The sequence below is a fragment of the Pholcus phalangioides genome, unplaced genomic scaffold, assembly GCF_987345545.1.
Source record: "Pholcus phalangioides strain wild (caught in Gottingen) unplaced genomic scaffold, Ppha-v1.0 ptg000003l_1, whole genome shotgun sequence".
NCBI lineage: Eukaryota > Metazoa > Arthropoda > Arachnida > Araneae > Pholcidae > Pholcus > Pholcus phalangioides.
Genome location: NW_028301596.1, coordinates 2,373,317 through 2,388,379, shown reverse-complemented (window position 1 = coordinate 2,388,379; position 15,063 = coordinate 2,373,317). Strand labels below are relative to the sequence as shown.

The window sequence follows — 15,063 nt, the reverse complement described above, 5'->3', positions numbered from 1 at the left end:
GAAATTATTTCTTTTATTCGTTTTGAATTTTCATTCATTTTTAAATAATTTTAAAATTTCTTTGTTTCTTTGTTGTTTCTATTATTATTTCTATTATTATTTCTGTTATTATTTCTATTATTATTTCTGTTATTATTTCTATTATTATTTCTGTTATTATTTCTATTATTATTTCTGTTATTATTTCTATTATTATTTCTGTTATTATTTCTATTATTATTTCTGTTATTATTTCTGTTATTATTTCTATTATTATTTCTGTTATTATTTCTGAAATTAATTTCTATTATCATTTCTAAAATTATTTCTATTATTATTTCTAAAATTATTTCTATTATTATTTCTAAAATTATTTCTATTATTATTTCTAAAATTATTTCTATTATTATTTCTAAAATTATTTCAATTATTATTACTGAAATTTCATTTATTTTTAAATAATTTCTTTTATAATTCAAAAATTATAGCCATTTCATCTATTTTATTTCGGAATTTTCATTCACTCATAAATAATTTCTTTTATTATTTACAAAATTGTTACTTTTGTTGTTTCTTAAATTGTTTTTTTCATTGTTTCTGAAATAGTTTTTTATTAATTATGAATTTTTACTCATTTATTATTATTTCCGAATTTAAATTATTATTTTTTCATTATTTCTGAATTTTCATCAATTCTTAAATAACTTATTTAATTAATTTATCAAGATTTTCGTATAATGCCTTATTTGCATATTTTTCGCTTAGCGAATCGCAATCGGACTTAATTGATATCCGCACATATTGCCTTTTTTCACTTTTCCATCCACGTTAAACACAAGAAAAGAATCACAGATACACTTCATATTCGCGAATTCCCCTTCAATTGGTACATTATAATCTCAATAATCGACTTCTTTTTCAAAACTTGAAATATCGATTTTACTTGATTCGGTGACATTTTTGCTTGTTTTAAAAATTTTCCAATCTCTTTTCAAACCTTTCTTGTATATTTCTTTTCCTTTTACTCTTTTTTTTCCAGACGCCTGACTTACAACCACAACTACTACTACTACTACTACTACCACCAAATGCAAATACGTCATCGGCGGCAAAAAAAAAATTAACCAAGCCCCCTCTGATGCCATTCGATAAACTCTATGTATCGTACTTTCGATGGCTTTAATCGTTTCATTAGCGATGCATGTGTACACATATTTGTTCTTTTTAGTTGTTTTTTTTCCCCCTCTTGGAAAAATTAAATGCTTTGTTGTTTTCTTTGTATTTTTGTTTGACGAGTTGAAATTTCTCTTCTTACTCAAGTTTTTGTGCCATTTCTGTTTGTTTTGGCGACATATCAACATACGTGAGGCTTTATGCATTGTGCAAATGAAAATGAAAATTCAAGGGCCACAACAGGCAAAATGCCCAACGAGGTGGTTGAAAAGGAAAAAAAATAACCCGGAAAGATGGCAAATATATCTAAAGATACGGCAACTCAAAACAATAGCATCTTTCACGGAAAGCTAAAAACTATGAGGAAAGTATAACACACACAGCCCAAATAAGAAATTATAATTGCCTTCATTTAAGTATTAGATAGCTTCTCGATTTATCGTAGCGTGAATATCGTATTTCTTTTTAAAAAGTGTTCATTGCGGTACAGAATTCACGACACCTGAGGATAAGTATTACATTTATTTACAACCCCATAGAAAATAAACTTCCCATGGCACAAAAAAGCTTGAATTGTCCACAACCAGGGGCGCGGTAGTCCGGTCGATAAGGTACTCCCCTAAAGTACCAAAGGATGTTTAGAGGTGTCGCGAGTTCGATACCTGGTTCGTCCTTGCCAGAAAACTTTCGTGACACAAGGGTACAACAGAAAACGGCGACTTAACCGCAGCAAAAAATTGTTACCACAGGGAGTCCCCCATCGAGGGGTTAGCGCACCAACCTCTCGATGAGTACAAAAAACAAGCCTGCCGTTCGGAATCCGCAATAAATTGTAGGTCCCGGTCTAATTATAACGGCCACTTCCTAATAGCGTTTTCATGGTCAATTAGCCTTTGTGTGCTGAAAATGACCGTGGTGCGACAAAAATGATCAATGTTCACAACCAATCGATATTAGTAACTCATGGCTCATCCTCTTTCTATCCCGTTCACTCTACTAATGTACCCTAGATATCTGACTAAATCTTTATCTTCGTTCTCAGCGAAGATATGGTCTCCAAAACCATACGGAATATTCTAGACCAGGACGAAGTAAGCCTTGGAAAAGCGAAAGAAAGACTTTCAAGAGACCTTTTCAAGTATGATACCGAGCTTTCCGTTTGCTTCTTTTACCACCGCAGAGCAATGTTTAGAAAACCTAAGCCACTCGTCAATGAGAATTCCCAAATCCGTGATCCTAGTTCAGTTTCCCAAACTTTTTGTTCCAGCGCTCCCCTCTTCAAAATTATTTTTTCCTCTCATCACCCCCCCCCCCCACCAAGTCAAGCGTGCCCATAGGATCTCGTGCTTTTATCGCACCCCTGGACAATTCCATCGCCTACCGGGGGCGATATTGCCCACTTTGGAAAACACTGTCCTAGTTGCATCAGGAATAGTTTCAACATTCAACTCGTACGGGGTGTTCGAACCATGAGCGACCATGTTCTTGTCAACGCTGAAGTTCATTCCTCTTTGCCCCCATGCTGCTATCCAATTTAAGTTGTTCTGGAGCAAATCCAGATTGTTTGGATATTCAACTGCAGCCATTAGTTTCATGTTATCTGTGGATTCGCTGATAATCTCATCCACAATCAAGGTTATTAATAGAAAGTGAAAAAGTATGGGTCCTAGAATACTCCCTTGAGGACACCACTTATGGCATCCACCTAATCAAAAAGTTCCCATGACTCTCGTGCAACCACCAATCAATCCCATTCAACAAGTAGATCCCAACCCCAATCTCAAATAAATGTACCATTTGTTCACAGAAATGAAGTTTTGTTGCGATGTCATAGGATACACGTCACCAAATCATTACCGAGATAAGACGATAGTCCTTCATGATTTTAGTGACTTTTTCTACACCTTTTTGTTTTTGGGAATAATAAAAAATTTCCAGCATTCTGGGTAGGTTGAAAACTTTTCAATTTTCAAAAATGATTCATCTGCGAAAAGAACGCATAGGACAGCATTACTTGAGTGACGCCGAAACGTTGCTTAAGGCTGCGCACATACTGGGACAAACAAAGAGGTACGAAGTACCAGATTTGTGATTACGAGGAAAAAATTGCATAGGGGTGGTGGATGTCCACACATAGTGAAGAGAAGGAGGTTAGAGAAAATGACCAGAGGGGTTCTGAAATGTAAAAGGGTGTGATGATGATGATCTCTCCTCATCTCTTTTTTTAAAAGAAACAAACGGGAGGAAAAGGACCAATCAGCAGATAGAGGCAAAAACAAACTCGTTTGTTCAAGTCGCGCACCTCCTGGAGTTGCTTCTTTGCCTCGTTTCTTGAGTAATTGTGGTATATAACAAAACAATATAAGTGTTTCCGTCGCTCATCTCTATTCCACATTCTCGTCCCCACTTGGTCACCTCACTATGTGAGCTGCCTAAGAAATGTTGAAACGTTGCTTAAGAAACGCAAGTGAAATGCTAGCTACCATAAAAAAAAGATGCACCTCAGAAGTGTGTGTGTAAACAAAGAGTTCGATGTTTAATAGTTTCTCCCACAGTCTCATAATCAAGACGCGGAACTAATTAAGTTTCTACAACTTGAAGTTAATTGAATGAGCCATCGCACAAGACTTCCACGTCGTAATTATTCTCTTCTATTGTTCCTCTATTCGGTGATTCAGACGGGTCATGGCAAGAAAGGTTTCGATTACATACTGCTACCTTTCAAAAATGAATCAAAAGCGTATTTTTTGTTACGCCATGACCGAAAGGGACTTCTTAAAAACTCTTAAGACCAATGATGTGTTGAAACCTTAATGAAATCCAACGAGCTATTTCGAACTACGTAATACCGTCGACGCTAGTTACAACGAGCGACCGTTCTATTAGAACAGAGAGGTTTTCAACCTCTTCAACCTTTTTTCAGTCGCGAGGACTGCCTATACCCATCATCAGAAGAAGAGCACCCCTTTTCAGAAGTTCGACATACGAATGCGTGAAATCAGGATGATTTCAATCTTAGAACGCAATTTGTACAAGGTATTTAATTGGAACGTTGATCAAGTGCTCCCTAGCATGAAATCTGTCACGAGAATCGAACACTCTTGCCACTTCAGGGAGCACCGTGGTGCTCGCGAGCAACGGGTTAAAGATGCCTGCGTTAGAACGACCGGTAAAAAAAGTCTCAAGAGTTTTCGTATCACGACTTTCTTTTATACGTTTTCCTTTCGATATAACGTTCGCATTCGACAGATCGATGGAGGTAATTATGCGAGCGTCGAGTGTATTAATAAATAACTCACTAATATTTTTGATGCAGTTTCAGGTTTGTTTCAAATGCTTTTCACCAAAAAAAAACTTATGTCTCGTGAGATTAAGTGAACAATTTCGCGGACGGGCATAAACGGGAGAAATAATTTGCAAACTGGCTCGAAAAAGTGTAATAGGAGGAAAATTACCTCTCTAAACATTTCAACTTATTATAGCATAAATATCTGTATTTCCATTATCCCCTGTCTTTAATTTAGTTCTCGAGGAGGTAGGTCTGGTAAAGTGCGGGGTTGAATGTACTTCCAGCCAGAATTCTCATTTCTTCTTAATTTTCACCATGATGTGTGATGATCTTTCTCAACCTTCGATAATGCATCTTCCTAATGTAGTTGTTAATGTTTTCACACCAACATGTAGCGTGAAAATATAAAATCATCAGGGTGAGCCAGATTATCAAAATCGCCAAACTACTGGAAGCCAATTATCAAGACACCAACAAATAAGGCAAATCCACGAAAATACAAAAATCCTAATGCATTTCGACACCAATGGGTGTCGTCTTCAGAGGAAAAATATTTAACCACTAGTCACGCTGACCGAGTTTCCCACTTGGGTTGAATACCAAATCTCGGTTGCTCAGCGGAAAAAGTACGTCTGTTCACTTCAAACGTCGTGGTCAGAATATTTCAGAATTCATATTCCAAAATTCGGTTAATTGTTTTACCTTGTAAATTAGTTCACACACCGCACAATATCTCCGTGTACTACATGAAAAGTGGCTTCGCGGCAATTCAATTACTAGACACAGAGGCATATTTACGGTGCGGGAATAGAGGGAGACTAAACAGGTTATAGTGCAGGCCGGCTAATTTGGAGGAATGAGTATCCAAGGAAACTAGACTAGAATGGGTGAAGGGCGGCAAAATTTTTATAGCCCACGGGTAACAAAACTATAAATCCGCCTCCGGGGGGTGGGGTCCAATAAAATTATGTGGACCTTGTTAATTTCTCGAATTCCTGCGTAAAAAAATGAGACATTTGCCGAACCAGCACCTGCTATTTATCATCACACCTGACCTAACTACCGTGGGGTGCCCCCAAGCACCCGAGAAGGCATTCTGGGTCGTGACTAGCGGATTTATGCGTTAAAACGGCCCTGGGGGTAGCTTACTAAATAATCAGGATATAGCTTCCTCTTTCAAGTAAGAAACAAACAAAATGTGCGAAACAATACTCGCAATGCTTGATAATTAAAAAATATACTTCCGTTGAAAGCACCGGAGGTGCGGTTCTGATTCGATTGGAAAACAACTGTTGTTCATTTCTGGTGTAGTAGCGCCATCTCTTGTAAACATAGTAAGAAACATAGCCTTGAATGCGTGCGCATTCGTCCTCATGTCTTCTGATTATCAAGATCAAAGCTTTCTCTCGCATATTGAGTAATTAATAGCGTTACACATTGGAATCCCTGCTGCCATCTATGAAATTTTTAAAAAAATGATGAAGATCAGTTTGCATAAAAATGTCCTGCTGCAGCTGAGCTGAATAAATTTTTTTGTTCCGGTAGTACGAAAGATCCTTTATATTTTCCAGCTAGAGGACACATTCTGTAATTTCGCCTGGACAGACTTGTTGTTTTTCTGCGCACAGAATTTCGATATCTGTGCGGAATGAAAAAATAACACGCTACCTTTTATACACAAAATGGTGATTTTTTTTTTCTGCGCAGCAAAATCTGTGTGTACACAGAAGCACATCCTCAGCGATATTTACCAATACAAATCTAGATGCTTGATTAAGGAATCAAAATTCAATTTTAGTTAATCAAATTCTTTTGGGAGTGAAAATACTCCTTCAAATTTTAGGGAATTTTTTTATATATTAGAGTTATTTCTTCGTTTTTCATTTAAAAAAGTACTCTTCTATTTACAAAAACTGTCTCTTAAAACTTTGGGGGGAGGAGTGAAATTACTCTTAAAAATTAATTTTTTTCGGATAACACTGATTCTCAGACTTTATACGTCCATATTTTGCAAACACTATGAAAAAAAAACAGTGCCTATCTTAGTTGCTTTTGTTTATTACCAACAAACAGAAAAAAATAAAATTTTGTCAGCCAAATGTGCCTTCTAGAAAATAACTATACAGTACAGTATGTAATAAATTGAGAAACATCACAAAACTAGAACCCCCTTTCTGCCACCTATCAGACAAAAACACAACTGTTATGACTGAGATAATTGACCGGTCATTGATTGATACACAAAAGTAAAAAATACAATATAATTTGACGTTAACCAATAATATGAACTGAATTTTCAAGTTTGCAGCAAAACTTTCACTGTTGATCAGAAGCATTTATTTTTACCAAAATTTGCAATTAATACTAATATTAGTTTATTACGCACAAATATCAACCGTTAAAATTTTGCAGCAAAGTTAAAAATTTAATTTATCTTTTTTATTGCTTAAAAATATATAATAATATTATACTATATTTTTTTTAACATTTGGCGCATCAATCAAAAATTGGTCACCGATTTCAATCATAGCAGCTGTATTTTCATAGGATAGGTGGCAAAAACCGGTTTTTTTTTTCATAGTGTTTACAAAATATGGACGTATAAAGTCTGAGAATCAGTGTTATCCGAAAACATTAATTTTGAAGGCTAATTTCATTCCTCCCCAAAGTTTTAAGAGGATAATTACATCCAGACCTACAATTTATAGCCGATTCCGTACGGCAGCCTTTTTTTCATAATCACCGAGAGGTTTTTGCCCTAACCCCTCGATGTGGGAGTTCCTGCGGTAGCAATCTTTTTCTGTGGTCATGTCGCCGTTTCTGTTGCACCCCTGTGTCAGGAAAGTTTCTGATAAGGACGAACCTGGTATCGCACTCGCGACACCTTCAAACATCCTTTCGTACTTTAGACGAGTATCTTATTGACCTGGGCTCCCGCGCACTCGGTTGATGGATACAATCAAAGCACTTGATTCCTGAATATGCCTCTCAATAGTCTGATGGTTCCGACTTCGTAAGTTTTAACTTTGAGTTCAATCGGGCACAGCAGGGAGACCTATGACCACCGCATTCTGCGGTAGGGCCCGTAGCCTGAGGTTACTCTTCACGGGCCCCTCTATTATGAACTTATAGTGCGAAAACACAAAAATGATGTGAGAATCATCTCGGCCCCCCCCCGGGCTAGAGCCTTGCTAGCCCATCCCCTTGTGGGGGCCCAAGCGGGGACCCATGATGTGTTGAGACGGCAGTAGTGACGCACTTTTTTTGTATAAATATTCAAAAATTTGAGTTCTCTTTCTCATTAACATCAAGGGTTCCGCAGAACAGCTTTACAGCTCCTTCACAAGCTTGCTCATGCTCTAAGTCAGGGGCTCTCAAACTATGCGCCCTGGTGCGCCTTCAACCTGTCTCAGGGACACCACGGAGCGGTGACGTGACAAAGGATTTTCGAAGAGATTCTTTGTTAAACTGCTCTGAGGGAGCCGAGAATAAGCGTTGATTATGGAAAGGGGCACTGCAGATGAAAAAAGTTTGAGAACCTCTGCTCCAAGTCACTCTTTTGCTCATTCGCGTGCTTGCAAACTCTGTAGGCCACTCTTTAGGTCACTCGCTAACCTAGTCCTTTGCTGTCTGGGCAGAGGTGGATTTATTGAAATTTATACAAATTTTGCCACCCTCCTCCCATTCTACAAACTTCCTTGGCCATCAATCCCTAAAATTTGTCTTCCTATCTGAATTTGCCGCCCCAGGCTATAGACCGCTAACATCCCCCCCCCTCCCCCTCGAAAACACGTCACTGTCTGTAATGGCGTAATGAGAAGCTGGAAAGCTGTTAGATTTATCCAGATCCAAGCCGATCGCTTTTAGGTTATAGCTTCAAGAAAGTTCGCGGTGGATGATCTGCAGAGAGAACGATGAATCGGGTGCAGATCATCCAAGAACGAATCGGGTGCCTGGGAAGTTCTCATACTCTTCCTCTCTACAATTTTAAGGCATTTCAGGGCCTCTTGATAAGCCTACGTTCACCTTCTCAAATCAACGGCTCTTAGTGCTTCGCTGTTTTAACTTCAATCAATTGCAGTGATGCCATTCGCTTAGTCACATAGTACCTTAAACAATACCGACACGTGGTAAACAAACTGCCCAGTTTCTCTGACATACTTTCATACTACTGACATACTACCCCTTCTTTCAAACCGAGCACAATACTCCTGTGTATCGCTTTTCAAGGGCGTAGAGGGGGGGGAGGACTTGGGGATCTGGCACACCCCCCCCCCTCGAAATGTGAGAAAATTACCGAAAAAAGGGAAAAAGACAGCCAAATCTATTGTTCTATCACTTTTATCCCCCCCCCCCCACACGAACGAAATTTCTGGCTACGCCCCTGTCGCTATTACTATTTACTACTGGGCAATTCACTATCAAATGCGTTGTGCGGGAAGAGTGTATGTATACATAACAGCTGAGTGCATGGCTAGTGTTGTGCGTGAATTTTAGTGCTGCCGTCCATTCTTCAAACTGTGAGTGAAGTGTAATGATTGGCCGTTATTCATACCGTTTTAGGCCTATCGCTTTCTGTGGGGATACTGTTCAAACGGAGAGATAGGTTTGCATTCACGATTCGAAGTTAGGAACCAAAGGAAACCAACTTCAGACGACTACCGCTGTGCTGCCGGTGGGGTTCGAACGTGGTTCCTTACGATTCGAGTCCGTCACTAGACTACACGGCTCCACAGCGGCTATTTTCTGACACACTATGCTGTTGGAAAGCCATCTAAAATAGTCCTTTTCAAAAAAAAGCAATCACCAATTAGTGAAAGTAATGACTAGCACATTTTCAGAATGTGTGCTCGCCCTCTCTCACCTTATATTTACTCTAAGCCAGAGCTAGTGGGTTTTTTCTTAATTTCATCAGCTACACGCTGTTGATGCCTAAAATTAGGAGGAGGTCATAATAATGTGGCTCGACTGTGTATCTCTCTCTCTCTCTCTGAGATATAACGATGGTGACACCCCCGAGAACAGGAAATGAACGATTGATTCTCTGGATAAAATGGAATCAAAGCAAGCGTGGAGTGGCAAATGCCACCAGCCGCGAGAACCCGTTTCATTTGTTTTTATCGCCCCTAATAAAAACTACTCTCGTGCCATTTCTTTCCTTTCCTCAATACACATAACTGAATGAATATTTCTCTTGGCGGGAATTACCGTAAAAAGGCCAGTAACCCGGAAAATGCAGTCACGCGTGGGAATGACTTTATATATCAATATATTATTAGCGTGCAATAAACATGTATCAATATTAGTGCGCCTCCACACCTTGGGGTTTTTATTTCATTGCCCACGCTTATTATACGTGTAAATATTTTTAATAGAAATGAATAACCCCATAAAATTTATTTCCCGCCCTTGATGAACTTGAGATGCATTTCCAAGCCACAGAGGGTAGCAGATCCTCAACACATAAACACATTCATTGGAAAATACTGCCACGTTCTAGATTTTTCACCCCGATGTTGGAAGGTAGATGGCGGCATTTACCGAACAAAAAGCGTGCGTTCGTTGGTGAGTGAAAATTTCACTAACAAATTATTCCAATTAAACTCCTTATATTTGGGTGTAAAGCGATAATTAAGTGCCTCGATGATGTTACACGGAAGTTTTGCTCGAAAGGTGGTGGCAAATACGAACGGGGAAAGCATAAACTTAATCCGCCCCAGGTTGTGTACACAGGGCCGTCGTCTTAAGAGCAACATGGGCCTCCGGGCCAAATGATTTTCCTGAGGCCCTACCAGGAAAATTCTCGAAAAATTCAACTACTTGTTGTTTTTCTGAGGCCCCCTCTTCTCTTGATGCCCGGACCGTGCTCGGGTGGGCCCATGCATTAAGACGGTACTGCGTGAATCTAATAAAAAATGCGGAAAGTAATGAAACCGTCAGAAAAATGAGGGTGTGCGTCTGGAGCAAGGGGTCTTCAACCGCTGACACACCACGCACCACATTTGACGTTTTAGCCAAGCCCACGGGCCACTAAGCTATATGTCATACACGTTATCGAAGAACTCGGCGGGCCATATACGTTGAACACATCTGGTCTAGAGTTTTGAGAGACGAGTTCGTCGGTTGTTGCCACATATTTGTCTCAACTTGGTGAGAGAATGTTAAGCGTTACTTACACACCAAACAACTCACGGTCACTATTACTAAACCACACATGTAGTAGTTCCAAGCAGAGGTAGCCACATGAAGAAAATATTGGGGAGGGTGGTGAAAGTAGCCAGTATGTACGAAACTCAACCCCTCGTGCAAGAGGGGGAGTGGTGCGGTGCATTATATATTAATTATTGGTGGAGCTCAGCTCCCTCGTAATGTTTATTGAGGGGGCTGAAACAGCCTCAGCTGCCAGGTTCCGGTGCCTATAGTTCAAAGTAGTAGTAATTCCCAAGAACACATGTGTAATTTTCTGCAAGGGTCTTGATATAGGCTATGCAGTACACAGGTTTTTTCAATATTATATCTGATTTCCCCCGTCGCTGAGCCAAGCCACAGAATCTTAATATTGAACCCGTAAGCCGGGTTTTCCTAGGAGCAGCCTCTACAGCGCGTGCAGCGTGAAAACGCTGATTGGTTAAAAAACGTAAATTTCAGGTTTTTTAATCAATCAGCGATTTCATGCTGCACGCACCGTGAAAAACCTTTTCCTAGGAAAACCCGGCTTTAAAACTAATCAGTGTTTTCACGCTACAGAAATTCCACTCCCAGAAAAACCCGGCTGTGGCCACTATCAGGGTTGTCGGAAGTGTGTTAGGCCGGAATTACACTATAAAAGTTTGATAAAAGTCCTTTTATAAAACTTGAAAAATTCCACCAATAAGATTATTCGTTACATTCTAAAAGAATGCAACCGATGATCTTATTGGTAGCATTTTTCAAGTTTTATAAAAGGACTTTTATCAAACTTTCATAGTGTAATCGCGGCCTAAGACTAGTGGGTGCTTGGCTTTATGTAGGATATTTAAACTCTTGAATTAATTCTGTTGTGGGTGGAGCACCCACAAGCTCCAACGCCACTGGCCTGTACAGACGCTAAAGTCGTTCCAGCGCCCCATTTTTTCCTCCACTGGGGGGGCAGTATCGCCCTTTCTTGGAAACACTGGCCGTACACACAATCAATATATTTTAGTTTTTCGTTGGATAAGCTTTATCTCTGCGGTTTAGGACGCCTCTGAACACCTGGAAGGGAAGAAACGTCAAATATCCGTTCGACACGAACGCCATTTTATTTATTTACGATTTTTAAATCGATTTCTTCAAAAAAAGATATGAATTTTCGTCTATTTATTGAAGAAGAATCTCAATCGAAACTTTTTTTCCTATTTTTAGTCTCGACAACATCTATTTACTTTTCAATGTTTCCAAAGTTCCAAAAAAATAATGTTTCCTTCACACACACACACAAAAATGTTCTGTCAGGAATGAAAATCGTGTTTTCTTCTGAAAAATTTCATCTCTTTTTCAAAAAAAAAAACAAAAAACACTTAAATAAAAACCGATAAATAAACAAAATTCCAGTGTGTGTGTGTGGGAGGTTTATATACACCACTCTACCTCTTATATTCTACAATATATCTCTGTATATAGGAAGTAGTGGTTTGTACACCCGCAAGCATTTGTCAGAACCCATAAGAAGCACTACATGGGATTATCTGGAGGAAAAACCATAAACGGGAGAGGAGGGAGTAGGAGGGCAAAAGAAAAATACCGTAAATCTTGAATCACAAAATACGGTTTTTTTTTGCGATCATATGTATTCCAGTCACGGAAAGAGGATTCATAACGTCCCGCTTATTGTGTATGATAACAAATAAATGGTAAGCGGCAGGTTTCGGTACTATTATATTTAAGGCTGCGCTGCCTTATTCCGTTGAACTACGACAGATGAGATAGAGATTTAGAAGTTTAAAAGCACGAATCTGGAAGATTATTGACTTTTTTTTTTTTTCAATATATAAAGCATTAAATGAGCTTCAAACGTTTTCAATACTACACTACATAGACAACTTTTTTGTTAATGTTTCGATTCCGATAGCGGTTCTCGAAATTTTTCCATTTCCCCCCCCCCCCCCCCCCCCCAGCGTACTCCATGTAATTTAAGGGTGTTGTGCACGATCTTAGCTTTCCTATGGGAAAAATCTCCTTCCTTTAAAGAAAATTCAAAATGTTCTTAGCCCCTAAAAGTCCCTTTAGGCACTCAATTTTTATACAATTTAACACTAGCATTTCGTATTTTAATTGTTGGTTATTTTTTTCTCGAATTTTAACTTCATCAACATGCATTTTTTTTCAAAAAAATCACCAAAATTCACCCATATTTTACGCCATATTTTTTAAAAATAATTTTAATGAAAACTCCTCGCGGTAAAGTATGTGACACCTCAGTGTTGAGAGCGAGAGACACAAAGTTTCAAGACATTTGAATGAGTGATGTTCGAAAAAATGTTCCTTATCTAACACAAAACTTAGTCTTGGGAAAAGAGCATTTTAGTGAAAACATTAGCATGTGTAATGCCTGCCAGCAGTTTATATTAAAATATTTTAAAAATATTTTTACTACAGGGAATAAAACAAAAATTTGAACACAGTTAGACGCAGAAAACATTTCGTAGTATTTGAAAATATAAAAATTCAAAAATGTGTCTTTTGAAAAGTTTTGCGTGTACCAACCCCTTAACATCATTGGATCCACAGATAATCAGGGGGATAAGGTTAATAAACCGTTCAAATGAATTTGTTGGGATTAATAAAAGAACTGGAGCAATTATATACAGCCGAGTCCCATTAAATGCGAACGAAACCTTATACAGGGTGTTTCAAAAAGAATCACCCGGTTTGAAATGTGTATATTGCGAAAAATATTGAACACATAAACACTTGAGATTAATTTTATATTACATGGCTAGTCATGAAGTTTTTTTACAAACCAAATTAAAGGTGCTCAATATGTCTACCTTGGAATGTACGGTAGTCAAATTCGTCCCGAACTTTTGCGGGTATGTTTGCTTCCACGGCTGCTGTTATGCGTATCTTCAGTTCGGCTAATGTAGCTGGAAGAGGAGGCACATAAACGTAGTCTTTTATAAACCCCGACAAGGAGAAATTGCACACTGTGAGGTCCGGCGATCTTTGAGGCTAGTGATGTTTCAATGAATCGTCAGGTCCCGTACGGCCGAGCCATCGTTTATGAATGCGATCGTTCAAAAATTCTCGAGCGTCCAAGCTCCAGTGTGGTGATGCCCAGTCCTGCTGGAAAAAGGAAGTCATCCGCATCGGTTTCTAATTGTGGGAAAGGCCAATCTTGACAAAAATAAAGTGGCGGCCGAACGAAGAGCGTTAGCGCTGCCTGTCGGTAACTGCGTGGAACTCGAGATTTCCCTCTTTCTACCTATACATTATTCGATCAAAACGGATTAAAAACTGAATAGTTAAGATTTTTTAAATCGGATGATTCTTTTTGAAACACCCTGTATATCCAGAAAGACGGTTTTGTGCAGTCTTAACTGATCGTCTCGAAGTGACACCATTAATCTAAAGCCACTGCGGTTCATTCAATAGCCGTTAGGAAGTGTTTTGAGGAAGATCTGCAAAGAGAACGATGATCGAATCGGATCAATTATGCAACATTCGGTTCAAGCAACACCACAGCTCTAGTAGACCCGCTACTAAACCAAACATACACACCTCATCCATATTCCTTTTCGAAACTTCTAACGAATTAGTACATGTTGGAATGTGCGTGTAATGAAACATGATGTGAAGTTTGTTTCTGTGTAATACTTGTTATCTGTAGTGCTTTCATCAATTTTTCTAACTACGACTGAAGTGTAACGATTGAATAATTGTATCGTTGTGGGCCCGTTGCTCTCTGTGGTGAGACTTTTTAACGGGGAGATAAGTTCTCGCATTTGCGCCTCGAAGTTTAGAACCACAGAAAATCAACTTCAGCCGACCACCACTGTGGCGACGGTGAGCTTTAGTAAACTACTACTAAGCCAGTCATGCACCTCGTCCACATTCCTCTGCAGAACTTCTACTAGAATTGGTACAGGTTGGAATCTGCGTGCGCGCACGTAATTTAACCTTTCGTGAAGTTTGTTTCTGTGTAATGTTTGTTATGTGTAGTGCTGCCATCTGCCATCAATTTTTCTGACTATTCATGAAGTGTAATGATTGAATAGTGTATCGTTGTAAGCCCGTTGCTCTCTGCGGCGAGACTTTTTACGCTTTAGTGAGACTGAAGACCGCATCAGCCAGATGGTGTATAAAGGTCTGGACACACATATCCGCACCGTGCCAGGACCGCAGCTCGGGCGTCAGTTGGCCGTGGCTCGGCTCGTTCCTCTTCAGACCACACATTTCCGTGTGTTGCCCGTGTCGCTGCCGTATGCTGACTACTAGCTTAACGAAGCTGTGTCGATTGCTTCAAGGCTTTGCAGCCGGTTCGGTGTAATCAAAATGTTCAGTAAATTAATTAACAAGAGTGATTTGGATATAATAGCCCTAGCGTAAATTAACAATAATTAATTGTTCTAAACATTTCTGTAAATAGTCTATACATGTATATA

General features: G+C 39.0%; 1 protein-coding gene across 1 annotated transcript in view; it reads left to right on the top strand.

Moving 5' to 3' along the window:
- LOC149087893 (uncharacterized) overlaps window positions 1–1,259 on the top strand; it is a 56,578-nt gene extending 55,319 nt beyond the window's left edge. Inside the window, exon 5 of the transcript XR_016193957.1 lies at window positions 1,019–1,259. The gene's annotated coding sequence lies outside the window, so the exon portion shown is untranslated. The remainder of the gene's footprint in view (window positions 1–1,018) is intronic.
- The last annotated feature ends 13,804 nt before the right edge of the window (window positions 1,260–15,063 follow it).